This window comes from Triticum aestivum, chromosome 4A, assembly GCF_018294505.1.
Source record: "Triticum aestivum cultivar Chinese Spring chromosome 4A, IWGSC CS RefSeq v2.1, whole genome shotgun sequence".
Lineage (NCBI taxonomy): Eukaryota > Viridiplantae > Streptophyta > Magnoliopsida > Poales > Poaceae > Triticum > Triticum aestivum.
Genome location: NC_057803.1, coordinates 749,050,466 through 749,062,760, shown reverse-complemented (window position 1 = coordinate 749,062,760; position 12,295 = coordinate 749,050,466). Strand labels below are relative to the sequence as shown.

The window sequence follows — 12,295 nt, the reverse complement described above, 5'->3', positions numbered from 1 at the left end:
TAGAATGTCAAAGGAAACTACCCAATGAGATTCACCTAGCTAGCACAAAAACAGAAGAGCCTACACACTGAAGAATTTCATATTGTGAAGCGAACCACAGCTGAAGAAACTTAGACTTTCATATTGTAACTGCTTCAGCCCCATCACCGTTGAGCGCGGGACCTCCAACATCCCTTCGCTCCCCTCCCCTGCTCAAGGGGAGAGGAAACCGCGGTCGCTGAAGCCCCCAGCGCGAAGAAGAGCGGGAGGCGCGAAGGGAGAAGAATGGATAGAGCGTCGGCGGAGGTTCGTCGCCGGCGGCGGCGTGGAGATGTGGTGGAGGGCGACGGCTTGGACAGATCTTTTTTTTAGGGTGAAGAACGGACAGAGCCGAGCGTGGTGTCATGTGCAGCTGCGCTCAGGTGGTCCGTCCGCCCATCGTTCCCGCTAATCATTTTTTCTCCCCGGCTTCCCGCGTTCTGGGGCCCATTTCGTTTGTGCATGTTTTCTTTGCTCTTTCGTTTTTCCTTTTCAATGTTTCTTTTGTTTGACAATTCCAAATATATATTCAGAATTTTATAACATGCTCTTGTCTTCAAAATTTGCTCCCAATTTCAGAAAATGTTCCTGTTTTCAAATTTTGTTTGCAATTCCAAAAAATGTTCGTGTTTCAAAAAGTCTTTCAGGAATTTCAAAAAATGTTAATGTTTTCAAATTTTGTATGTAATTTTAGAAAGATATTTTCGTTTTTGAAAAAAAATTGTTCATGTTTTCAAAAAATGTTCTCCTTTTCAAAATATGTTCAGAATGTCATTCATAAAATGCTCATGTTTCAGAAAATGTACAAAACTTTCAAAATATGTTCGCATTTCCAAACTTTGTTCACAATTTCAGAAAATATGTTGCAACAAACGTTCAGGAATTTCAGAAAATGTTTCTTCTTTTAGAAAAAATCACAATGTCAGAAAATTTTCAGTTTTTCCAAAATTGTTCACGATTTTAAAAATTATTAGGTTTTGCTAAAAATGTTCGTGTTTTTTCAAAGTTCGGATTACAAAATTTGTTCACAATGTTTTCAGGAAAAAAACTTGGAATACCAAAAAAAAAACAATTGGCACTGCAAATTGTTTCGAATTTTCAAGAAATGTTTCTAAAATTTATTTTTCCAAAATCTTAACCCTGCTTAATGTATTTATAGTGTTTCACGCTTTAATATTAGGCAGCAGCTATGTGGTGGAGTGGCTAATTGGTCACGGCTGCAGTTTGGTGTGAGTGGGATCATGTGATCGAATCCTAGTGTCACCTAGTTGTTTTTTTGGGTCTTTTTTGGGTCTTTTTTAGGTTGTGTGATACTGGAAACACAAGCAGCTTTCGCATCGGCGGGCCGGCCCAGTCGTGCGTCACCCATGTGCGTTGAGCTCCTATTTATGCGTCCGAGGAGATCCCAAAGGTTCTGGCCTGTTGTGATGCTGGATGCTGTTCAAAGTGGAAGGCTTTTCTGGACATCAAAGATTTTGTGTATAAGGTTTTTCCTAGTAGTGTAGCGTCAGAATGTTGTGCTTTCGCTGAGAGAGCCGTCGATTGGGCCAGCCCATGTACGGGATTAGTGTTTACCGTTCGATGCGTTCGCTGCCGCTTCCTTCTCTATTCATTGTGGGTTTTTTTTTTCGTTTTTCTTCTATGATTTTCTTCTTCCAGTGCTTTCACTGTTTTGCCCGGTTTTCTGTTGTTTTCTTCCTGTTTTTTTTATTATTTTTTGTTCCTTTTTTTATGTTTCCTTTTTATTTTCTCTTTCTGTTTTTTCTCTTTATTGCGCATCTATAATACCTAAGTAGTTCATCCTCACTAACCTATTTCTCTTGACATGCAGCCTATCCACATCATTATTTAGCCAACCACCAATTGTCTCAACATGCAGCCCTCCAACTCACCAAATGTGCCACCTCAGCATTCCCACTACATGTTTCTCAAAAGAATTAGTAGAAAAAACCATTCAGTTTTATGATTAGAGCGCACTGAGAAGTCCAAAAGTTTTTGTATCTCCGGTGTCTTCTTCCCTCCCCAGCTATTGACTTTTCCACTTCCCACTTCGTCCCAACAAGTATAACTCATGTGGTCGCTCATGAATACACTTGCCCTCTGGGATTTCACCAATGCTAAGTATCAATCCAACGCCATGGCGCAAACCGTAGCGATCTGCTCCTCGTGGGATCCTCAAGAATGACTATGATTACGTGTTCCCGTCGCAGCACATGCACATGCTGACCCAGGTTCCTGTCAATGTCTACAAGAAACACAGTTACGATTTCTTGATTAAGCTTGCATTATACATCCATTACGATGTTCGATTTTGTGTATGCAGTTGGAGCTTTGATCTGAATTTGCAAATCTAGAGCAGGTAAGCTGCTCTTGCTACAGGTTGATCATCCGTAAGACCTTGGTTAGATCTGATTAAGCAACCTGGATACTGATGGTCCACGTACTCAATGTTGTTTGGGTATTACTATTCTCAGATCTTCTGGTTGTGCGTGCGTGGGTACGTATAAGTTGATTTCCCCTTTCCCCCGTGAAGGTTTGCTCTCTAAAAAGAAAATCTTAGTTTCTCTCCAACAAGATAATTACTTATCTTTTCATCACTGTTGCACATGCATTCAGTCTATATGTTTGCTCTCTTTCTCTCTCTCTCTCTCTCTCTCTCTCTCATAAATCACAATCATGTAAATGTTACTCGATTTTTTTATTTTCTTTTGCAAAATTTGGGGTATGTAGTTCAACTAAGTTGAACTGATTACTTCTTTAATTTTTTGAAGAATTGTTTCTTTGGTCAACCATTGCATTTTTTTACAGTTGTCTGACAGATCATATATTTCAATTTGCTATTTATTGTCTTCTCTTAACTATTCAAGTGGATTCGCCTTCTTTCAGATTTGAAATTAATTGGAAACTACACTCTTATTTTGTTGCATGGGTTCTACATCGTATAATTTATGTTTACTCTATTTTAGTCAGGTTACGCAATGCTCCCAAGAAGGTTCTTTTCCCTTTCCTTGCGAATATGAAAATTTAGCGTCAGTGTGCGATTGGGCAAATTTTGCACAATTTACCTAAGTTTGATAGGTGCAGACCTATCATTCTAATGCACACAAGAAATATTACCACGCAGGCCGGATTGATAGTATTTTAATCTCTAACATATAGTTCGTGCCCTCACCTGCGGCTACAAGCAAACAATACGTTCCTTTGTGCTAGATTTCAATGTCGAGCTCATCAACTCGAATCAATTTGTTGACATACCGATTCAACTGAAATTCTTTTAATATACCGCAGCAACGCGCGGGGCATTATCTAGTTATATAAAAAGTTCACCGCGTATTAGAAAAATCTTCATCATATTAAGAAAAATGTTCATCGTATATTATGAAATAGTGCACCTTGCATTCTAAAATTGTTCATTGTGTATTACAAAAATGTTCATAGTATACTATGAAATTGTTCAACGTATATTAAGAAAAGTTCATTGTGTATTTAAAATTTGTTCATCATATATAAAAAAATTGTTCAACGTATACTACAAAATGTTTAGTTGTCTATTTTAACATTTTCCAGTGTTTGTTAAAAAAATCTCTGTATTTTAAAGTTTGTTCAACACATATTATAAAAATATTAATTTTAAAAAATAACATGATTTGCCGCTGCCTTTGATACTTTAAGACAGGAGCTGAAATTTCTCTGCTGTAGGTAGCTAGCTCGGCTGGTTGGCTTGCTTGAATCCAGAATAAGGTCGGCAGTTCGATCCCAACTTGTGCACTTCATTTTCGAATTTTTGCTCGACGCGTGCTTATTGGGCTGGCCCATTTGCACTTCACTTTAGCGAAGCCGCGTCATCCTGATGCGTGCGGGACCTCCAGCACATTCCTATTCTCCTTGCTTACGGCTAAAAGAAACCATGGTCGCGGAAGCCTCGCACGAGATTGAGGGGGAGATAGGGAGAGTGGTGGGTCAGGAGAGGTCCCAGTCCCTTGTTTTTTCCGTTCGATTGATTCCTAAGAAGGGACTGAGGTGATTCTGTTCGACATAGTAAGAAGAAGCAACCGAGCCGTTGTCTGGGCCAACGGCCCATCGTTGCGTGTAGCAACTTAAGTTCTTTCCGGCCTCCCGCCTTCTGGAGTACTGTTTTTTTTCTGAAAGATAACATGTCTACGTCACCACGTTTGTTCTTCCAAATCTCATCTTCTAAATAGACTAGAAGAACGCCCGTGCGTTGCAACGGGGCCACATTAACTTTAAGAGTTCAATATTAATATTCTCATACATATCAATCCTTCTTCTCCTTCCGTCTGCCACCGAGACAGGGACCTAGACTTTGTGCTGCTCTTACTGATTTCAAATCCAGACGAGATGGGGTGGTGGGAGGGGGGACGAAAAAACCCAGACGAAACAAAGGAGAAGGAGAGCCTCATCAGTAGCATCATGGTGAATTTCAAACCTAGCGTTGTGCTCCGCCCAACGAACATGGACGCCGCCGCCGGCGGCCCGGTGGAGCTCGAACCCGAGAGACTCTGCTGCTTGCTGGGAGGGGTCGGGGAGGGTCGGAGCACATGAGCATTGACGTGAAGACAGAGTAGGCCGGGGAGATTACTGTGCACGCCGCACAGCGACTTGGACCTCGGAGGGCCTTAGCTCTGTCAGGAGGAGGTCCCGAGTTCCTGCCGAGGACAGCCTGACGGGGGAGACGCACGGCCGCTTGCGCTGCCCGCAAATCGACCACGCCCTGCCCTAGGGTTCTGCGACGGCGGCAGCGTCGTCCACAGCCACACCCTCTCTGAGTCCTGCCCTGAACTGGGGTTCCGAGATGGCGGCGGTGGCGGAGGTCTCTGAGGTTGGAGAGGGGCAAGATGTAGGACGGCGGAGGCTGGAGCCTGGAGCGATGGCGGCGTTTCGGGATTGCAGGCAGGGGGACGTGCGAGGTGAGTGTTTTTTTCACCGGTTTATGTTGTGTTGCCTGCACGGATATATAGGAGAACAAATAGGTGGATTATAATTCCTTCCATTGTATAAGTGCTGGGAAAGGAAGCGAGGGACAAAAATCAATCGAGGGGCCTTTAAGAGTAGAGATTAGTTAATTGGATTTTTCTTTAAAGACTGTTATTTGTTTTCTTAAAATTTATTATATGTTTCCTAAATCAAATTGCATTGATGGGATGGATCGATTGATTTGGATAGTCTATTATTTGTTTCCTTCACATTCATTATATGTTTCCTAAAGCAAATTGCATTGATGAGATGGATCGTTTGATTTGGATGGATCGATTGATTTGTTTCCTTAAAATTGGATTTTTTTTAAAGTCTGTTATTTGTTTCCTTAAAATTTATTATATGTTTCCTAAATCAAATTGCATTGATGGGATGGATCGATTGATTTAGATAGTCTATTATTTGTTTCCTTCACATCCATTATATGTTTCCTAAAGCAAATTGCATTGATGAGATGGATCGTTTGATTTGGATGGATCGATTGATTTGTTTCCTTAAAATTGGATTTTTCTTTAAAGTCTGTTATTTGTTTCTTTAAAATTTATTATATGTTTCCTAAATCAAATTGCATTGATGGGAGGGTGACGCATGGAAAGTTATGATCCGTTAAGATTTTTTTCGTTGTGTGAGAGGGTGACGCGAAACTAAACCGGTGGGGTAGGGGAGGGACGAAAAAAACCAGCGAAATGAAACGGGTGGGAGGTGGGAGGAAGTACCAAAGAAGTACCAAAAAAAACCGGGTGAGGTGGGACGAAAAAAAACCTGGAAGCGAGACTACCAACTGCTCCATTAGGAGTAGAGATAATCAAACCGTCTCGGACGCAACCTTCCTAGTATTGCATGTCCACGCCACCATCGACCAAGCCTGCTGAAACACGCCATGAGATGAAGGAAGCTTCGTTGTTGGGACTTGGGAGCAGAAGGTGTTGTTGCTCACCACAAAAGACAAAGAGGAAAGTTTAGCATCCGTGAACTTAGCGCAGATGCAGATTCGATAGAGGTGCGATGCTTTTTTTTTTCAAGGATGGAGAAGTGTCATGATTTAGATGTGCAATGAAAGAACTCTCCAGCCAATGGGGCTAGCTAGTTGATCAGTAATACAGCTCATTTCATTTTGGACTTGACTCCGTCGTATTGACTAGATTAGGTTGCATAGATATACTGTTGGTAGGGTCGTTGGAGTAGGACTAGAAGTTAAACAAACTTGATCTTTCTTAATTAGAGTATGTGCATTTCACCTACTCCAGTCGTATTATTGTGAAGTGTCTGGCTTACAGATAAGCCACATAGAGTAGTTGGCTTATTTTTCTGTTGCCGAAGCCTTGTATTTTTGATATATATATTGAAACCAGATGCATCTACAATGTCGCAGAGTTAATTCCAGACTCAAATTAAATTCATATGTAGTGAACAGTGTTGTGCAGCGAAAAATTATCCTACTCTGTGCTTTTTATATGCTCCACCAGTTCCGTATTGGTTGTCGTTGATTTAATTCAACTTCGTGCTAAATCAGCGACAACTAATATGGAACGGAGGGAATATTTGTTAAAGAAAAAACAGGAAAATTGCAAGCGTACCATGTAAAGTGAGAAGGATGTTTTTACACTGAGGGGATCAGAGTACAAGTTGTATCCAAGGCTGAAACCTTTCAAGATGTTTGTTTTTAATCCCTTGAGCAACTATAGAGTAAGAGATTAGCTCTGAGAGGCTACGGCTCCAACCCGGCACTAGGAGTCTTATTATGAAAAATCTTGCTCTTTCTCATTGCTTCCAAATGTTCCACCAAACTAGAATGATAATCGTCGTAGCAAACGGTTGTTGAAGAACCTCTTTAGCCAGTTCAAAGAAATGGCTCTCTCCTAGGGGTTTTGTTGTTTTTTGTGCTTTGCAAGTATGCCCGTCCGTGGTTCTGTCAGGGGCTCATGTGCTGAACTCTTAAACTCGTTGTAGACTATTTCTTCTCTTCTGCTAATACAAGACACAGAAAGCTTTTGGGCGTTAACAAAAAAGAAAAAATGTCTCCCAATTTCTTGGGAAGTTTCAGCCAGTATGGTAGAATTTGTATCAGTTATTCTGGAAAAAAGATTAACATTTACCTCTCAAGCATACGTTAGGGAAACCATACTTGAACTTTGTGGCGCGATGGACGAATCATCATGTGCATACAATTTGAAGTGGTACCTTGGAGACATGGGCTGCAATGTCTAAGTTGTCTAACGTATATCCATATGTAATTGAAGATGGTACCTTCAACTTGCACAGGTTTCCATTATTAATTACCATTAGCTCACAATATACTACACAGCCTGCCGCTCCAAGGAGAAAACTAACAAGCTACACATGTTGAGTATAGTTAAGAAGTACAATAATTGTACGTAATACTATTTGTTTTAGACCGACTTTGGAGTCCTCGTCCTTAGTCAGTGTACCAACCGTGTGCTGCACTATTAAAGTCCAGGTGATGCCGACACAGTTGGTGCATACTTGAACTTTGTAAGCTGATGCCTGCTGCTCCAAGGAGGAAAGTGACAAGTCACATACATGGAGTAGTTAAGAAGTACAATAATTGTACGTAATATTATTATTATGTAGATCAACATAAAGTCCTCGTCATTAGCTAGTGTACCAGACGCGTGCTGCATTGTTCAAGTCTTGGTAATGCCGACAGGGTTTAGACAAATGTGGTTCTTGGACATCCTATGGGGCGAGGGGAGAATATGAGAGGCTCCTTGAGGCCGTTGGATCTCTGATCCAACAATCACTTTAGGAGTAGATGCAAGTTTGCAGAAAACCTCCTCAAAACTAATTTGAATATTTTTTTTCTTTTTAAATATTTTTGTGAGACAAGTTGGGTGGTGGGAAGTTGCCATCGTTCCAGCAGCAGGGGGTTGTTGGAAAGTGACCCCGCGGGTGTTTCCAGGTAACTGCAAATTAAATTAGCCTCCCACTGTCGTGTGCGTTGTAGTACATTTGTTTTGAACACCAGTGAGGACTGAGGAGTCCTCGTCTAAACCAAAAATACACGCATACACGTAATCGTCTTCATTATTGCAGCCCGTCAAATCCGGCAACTAGCTTGTGATTATCCATCTAGTCTAGTTTAGGTATAAGTACGCGTGCGCGAGGACACAGCTAACCACTCTCCTCATCACAAAACAAGCACTATTGCGCACAACAAATCGAGCAACCAGCTGCTAGCTGCTGCTGAGCGACCATGGACCTCGCCACAGGGGCCATGGGCAGCCTGCTCCTCAAGCTTGGCCAACTTCTCAAGGAGGAGTACAAGCTGCAGACCGGTGTCAAGGAAGATGTTGAGTATCTAGAGAGAGAGCTAAAGAGCATGCATGCTGCCCTCCGCAAGGTTGGGGACGTGCCGCGAGACCAGCTCGACGAGCAGGTCAAGCTCTGGGCCAACGAAGTTAGGGACTTGTCGTTCATAATGGAGGACATCGTCGACAAGTTCCTGGTGCGCGTCGAGGGAGTTGAGCCTGCCATCAAGCCGCGCAAACTCAAGAAGGTCATGAAGAAGATGGGGAACTTGTTCAGCAAGAGCAAGACTCGCCATGAGATCTCGGATGAGATCAAAGACATCAAGCTCCGCGTCAAGGAGGCGGCTGACCGACGTGATAGGTACAGGGTCCACGACATGGTTACTAATCTAGCTGGTCCAACCACAGTTGATCCTCACCTATTGGCTCTGTTCAAGCACCAGAAAGAGCTTGTTGGTATTGATGATTCATTGAATGATCTAACCAAGAAGATGGGTGATGGGGATTTTGATGTGTCCAAGCAACTGAAGATACTCTCTATTTTCGGATTCGGAGGCCTGGGCAAGACAACTCTTGCCAAAGCAATGTATGATAAGCTCAAAGCGCAGTTTGATTGCAGTGCTTTTGTTCCGGTTGGACAAAATCCTAGCCTGAAGAAACTTCTCAATGACATTCTCTTTGGAATTGACAAGCTAAAGCATCGGGATTCTACCTTATTGTCATGGGATGAAAGGCAGTTGATCGACGAACTTCGACTATTACTTGAGAACCAGAGGTACGCACCCCATTATGTAGTTTCATATACTTTAAGTAGTAAATGGGAAATTTAGCGGGTTGGATGAAAGGCAGCCTATCGATGAATCCCGATAAAGAGGTACACACCTTATTATGTAGTTTCGATGTTTCATACATGCTAAGTAGTAAATGAGGGAAAATAGCATCAAACCTAGAAGGTTTGACTTAGAGATGAGTGGCAAATTCTATTTGAGGCATCTTACATTCTTGTATATTTTGCAAAAAATGTATTCTTGTATAATATCAAGTTTTTCACTACCTTCTTTGCCATAATTTGGGTTGGGACTTGCCCTCAAATGTTCGTCCACGTTCATATATTCTAGAATTTCTTACAGTAGATGTCACCTAAAAATATCTCTAATAATGGATTAATGTATCTAGATGGGGAAATTTTGTTAATAAAAAACAGAGTTCTGGACGATGAAATGGAATCAAACTCTAACTACACCCCTCCATTTCCTTATTTAGTAATGTCAAATCAAGATTCCACAAGGAGGCTGACATTCATGCATCCCCTTTTTAAATATATTTTTACATACTTAGGGGGCATTTAGAATATTTTCACTAATTTTTGGTATCTCTTGTGTTATGGATGGCAATGACAGGTACTTGATTGTCATTGATGACATATGGGATAAAAAAACATGTGAACTAGTCAAGTCTGCTTTGGTGTGTAACAATTGCGGAAGCAGGATAATCACAACTACACGTATACTCGAAGTTGCCACAATGGCCAGTGAAGTATACAAGCTACAACCACTTTCTCTTGATTTATCCAAGGATTTATTTCATAGAAGATTATCTTGCGCTGCAATAGAATGGCATAATCATCTTCCAGCAGAGGTATACGATAAAATTTTACATAAATGTGGTGGTGTACCATTGGCTATAATCACTATAGCTAGTTTGCTTGTCAGTAAATATGTGAAGCTTTGGTCTAAGGTATACACTTCAATTGGTTTTGGGCATGAAGAAAATGAAGACGTGGAGAACACGAGAAAAATACTTTTATTTAGCTATTATGATCTACCTTGTCACCTAAAGACATGCTTATTGTATCTGAGCATCTATCCTGAAGACCATCTGATTGAAAAAGATAGTTTGATATGGAAGTGGGTCAGCGAAGGTTTTATCCACGAGGAACCAGGGGTAGGACTATTCGAGATTGGTGAGAGGTACTTCAATGAGCTAGTGAACAAAAGCATGATAATGCCTGTAGAGGAAGATGAGTATAATGGCATCCTAACTGGTGTCGTCTCCATGACATAATGCTTGATATCATATGTTTATTGTCAAAGGAAGAAAAGTTTGTTACTATATTGGATAGTAACGAGAAGTATGCAACTTCACATTGCAATGCTCGTAGACTTGCTATTCAACATATACTCCAACCTCTGTCTAGCACGTCAACATTACAAGCAAGGTCACTTAATGCCATGTGCAATGCTAAGATGTTGCCATCACTTTCAAGCTTTGAAGTTTTGCGCGTCCTAGCTTTGGAAGGGCCCTCTGGTTGGGACAGTCCTAATCATCTTGAGCATGTTGGGAAGTTAGTTCACTTGAGGCACCTCAAACTAGGGAGCATTGGTATCAGTGAGCTCCCAAAAGAAATAGGACATCTAAAGTTCTTGCTTGTATTGGACTTGGGTAGAAATAAAATAAGTGAACTTCCAGAGAGTATTGGTCAACTAAGTCAACTCAGGTGCTTGAACATCTGCAAAACAGACATTATGGTGCCTTCATGGATCGGGAGTTCGACTTCTCTGGAAGAGCTATGCATAGAAAGTGTTGATAAGGACTCCAACTTTGTGACAGAGCTAGGCAAGTTGACAGAGTTGAGGAAGCTCCGCATTTCCGGAGGTGTATATTTATATGATGATGATAGGACAATGAATAGTTGGGCTGAGTCTGTAGCCAAACTGACCAAGATCCAAGTCATAGACATTGTTGAAGTTTTTGGGTGGAGAGATTCCAGTGATGAAGAGATCCCCTGGGAAAGGATTGTTCTATCTCCACATCTCCGTGTTCTACACATGTCCTACAAAGAACTTGGACTGGTGGCAAGGATCAATCCCTCGCTTCTTCCAAATCTGTCCCATTTAAAACTGCATGTATTCAGTCCATAACTGGAGGTCTTTGGCAGTTTCCGCGAGCTTGTTTCCCTTAAGCTGGACACGTGGTCAGCTCTCCACCATGACACCATGGGTGGTGCAGGTGCGTTCCCCAAGCTGAGGGACTTCCAGACAGATGCAACGCTTGGCTCGTTTCAACAGGGAGATATGCCGGTCCTTGAATCTCTCCGGTTCAGCGTCGTAGCGCAGTCCAATGATGATGACATTAGCTTTGACTTTGACTTTGTTAGCCTAGGGAACCTCCCTTTGCTTCAAAAAGTCATCATCACCTTATATGCCCCTCCCGCAGATCACGAGAAGGCTGAGGAAACGGCGAAGTGTGCAATTGATATGCTTCCCAACAGTGTCGGTCATTATATCAGAAAAATTGATATAAAGTACTCCCTCCTTCCATCTATATAGGGCCTAATGTGTAGTATTAATTTTATCAATAGTCAAAGGCGGTCTTGAAAAACGCATTAGGCCCTATATAGATGGAAGGAGGGAGTACTGGAGTAGGAGGTAACCAAGTGTATATTTATTTATTCATCAGTGCTGATCTCCACGGGTAACTAAGTGCGACGTATCTCATAGATCTTCTTTTCCTTTCTTTTTTTTGCCAGATTGACAAACTGATTGAGCTAAGCTTGCCGTGCATCAAGAGGTACGTACCCTTCCCATCTATATGTATTTATGTAGACCTTATCTTTCTTTTTTTTTCTAGAATAAATAAATAACGGCAGTTGCCAGTCAACTGTAAAAAAGTCGATCTGCGTGCACGATACATATATCATTCTCATCATTTTAAATAGTAGCCACTGATACTCCACGTATACATATTCTGAGAGTTACTCCATATATGCAGGTTGGCAGCGGTGTTAACAAATCACCGCGGAAAAAAGTATCGGGAGGCTTCCGTTTGTTTGCTCTATTTATTGTCTTTTAAGCAAAGAAAAAAACCTACTTATTTTACTCTCTTTTTCAAGAAATGGAAAATAAAACCACACAAATTCAAAACGAAGTGTTTTTTTTCTTATGTTCTCTTTTCTTAGCAGAAGAAAAATTTTCCAAAAAAATAATTGTTTATTTTACTGCCTTTTGTAGTAA

The 12,295-nt window shown here is 41.3% G+C and overlaps 1 pseudogene; it reads left to right on the top strand.

Annotated features, from left to right (window-relative positions):
- Window positions 1-8,185: 8,185 nt before the first annotated feature.
- LOC123084590 (disease resistance protein RGA5-like) lies at window positions 8,186-11,585 on the top strand (annotated as a pseudogene).
- The last annotated feature ends 710 nt before the right edge of the window (window positions 11,586-12,295 follow it).